Genomic DNA, 2,546 nt, shown 5'->3' with positions numbered 1-2,546 from the left:
CGCGGAAAGGGGGAAAGCCCTTCGTTCATGGTTCTTCTATAGTTGAATCCTCCGATATGGACTAGAAATGAAGATGACATTAGTAAAGAAGCCATTAGTGTATAGTTTTTGTGACTATTTGTTTGGAGTTAGCACAATAATGTTGTAATGGTTGATAATTATATTTTTGTGTTATATAAAGTTGCATATGAATTGTGCTAGAAGGATCCATTTGATCAATCAAAAACCTTATCTATAAATTTTGTGGTGTCAAGTAGTTAAACTTGTGAATATGATTGGCTTCTTGATTTTTCTTTTGTCTGAATTGTGCTAGAAGAATCTATTTGAATAAAAAAAACCCTATCTCTTATAGTAATTTTGAATTATTTGGATGTTTTAGCTAGGTTAATTTTATGGGTCAGGTGGAGTCATGGAGTGTAGGATTATATAATAGCCTTAATATATAGATGTGTTTTATAATTTGGTTTCAGCTCGCATCTATGTCCTTTAATTTTGAATGTGCACAACTAAATATATAAATTTATATGAAGTTGAACAAACATATACACACGTCCTACAATGCATAATAGATATAGGATTTCATGTAGGATGTGAATTGTCATGTAAGACGTCATGTAAGATGTGTATATCTACTAATTCAATTTTGGATGATTTAAGTAGGTATCTATTTAGGCACACCTAAAATTAAAAGAAATAACTATCAAAAATCAAGTTAAAAAACACATTTATATGTTATGCTTATATAAAAACAATTGAAAAATCAGTTCACTGAATTTTCGTTATGCATGTGATTTGAGAAGAATCGGATCACATTATTTTGTTGCATACAAGAAAATTTTTTTAGAACACCCCATGATTATTATTTTTTTATATTCAAGTTAAATTTTCACTTCTATAGTCAAGGAATTCTATACCATTGGTTGACTTAGTCATCTTTTGTCATTATTTGGAGAAAGAAAATTTATGATACCAAATTAAGTATTGATAGAACAATCAAAACAATAACGTGTGGAAAAATAAGAGGGTCCAATATTAGAATATTCAACAAAATATTGGAAATTTGCTATTAATGATGAAGACAACTTAACAAATCAATTTTCTTGGTATTAATGAGTAATAGTAAAATAGTCAAGCTTTGTGTTATTGGTAAAATCACACTAAATTTATGAAATGATCATATTTTTATAATATTTGGATACAAAAAGAAATTCAATAATATAAACTTAAAATTGGACACAAATGTGTTTTAATTTATTTTTTTTGAGATACAAAAAATATGGGTTCCATTGAGTTCAATATCTTACATAACATTTGAAATTCTTATCTTTATTTTATAAAAAATACCACTGTATTTTAATATCTCGTGTTATTAATGTTTTAGGTTTTTTACTTTTTCTTGGTGTTAGAAAATGCTTTTCATTTTTCTCATATTTAATTGATTCAAATATTTTGATTTTTTTTTTCAAATGGACTAATTTTCATCCGATTTAAGGGGAAAAAAGAGGACTTTCCTATATAAAGTAAGGGAATCATATTCCAAAAACTTTTTTTCAACCTAACTATCCAACCCTGACTGAGGATCCGACTCTTGACCCTAATCAACAACCTGGTTTCTAAATCCAACTCCAGACCCAACTATTGATCTGGAACCCAACTTTGACCTCGACCCAACCTAGAACTCGACTCCCTACCCCGATCCCAATCGATGACCGGACCTCACCCTGATCCTGATCGAAGACCCGACTCCCGCCTCAATTCAGACCCTGATCTAGGACTCAACTCCCGACCGGACTCTCAGTTCGGACCATGAACCCAATCCTAACTCCAATTTGAGATCCAACTCTCGCCCCTTACCTTGGATCAACCTCGAGTCGAGATCCAACTCCCAATCTAAATCCCGATCGGAAACCTAACTCTAGATTTTTATATTGAAGTTAAAAATTCCTAATATTGAATATTTGTAAAAAATAAATAATAAATAATAAAAGCTATCACAAATATTACTTAAATGGGACAGAAAAATTAGTACACCCCATGAAATTTTTATATTTAAGTTATTGATTCACTTCTTTGTTTGGACTTCTTGCAACTAGAGAATTCAATACCATTAGTTGACTTAAAGTCTTCTTCTGTCATTTTAGACAAAGAAAAATTATGATACCAAATTAAAGATTGATATAACACAATTGAAAAAATAACGTGTGGAAAAAAAGGGCCAATATTAGAATATTCAACACAATATTGGAAATTTGCTATTAATAATGAAGACAACTTGACAAATCAATTTTCTTGGTATTAATGAGTACTAGTAAATTAGTCAAAGCTCTGTGATACCAAAATTCTTTTTTCAACCTCACTATCTGTCACGCCCCGGGCCTACACCCTGGACATGGCCGGCACTCAAAAACCATTGCTGGTTTCAAGCGAACCCTTGGCCTGACTTACTAACTCAGCGGAAGAATCTAAACATTTTTACTATGATCAAATGAACTTTAGTAAAATAACTCAGAATGTTTAATAGTCAACATTTAACTTGGCCAAAATGA

The sequence above is a fragment of the Solanum tuberosum genome, unplaced genomic scaffold (genome assembly GCF_000226075.1).
Source record: "Solanum tuberosum cultivar DM 1-3 516 R44 unplaced genomic scaffold, SolTub_3.0 scf00640, whole genome shotgun sequence".
NCBI classification, from domain to species: Eukaryota; Viridiplantae; Streptophyta; class Magnoliopsida; order Solanales; family Solanaceae; genus Solanum; species Solanum tuberosum.
Note: the sequence above shows the minus strand (reverse complement) of the source record.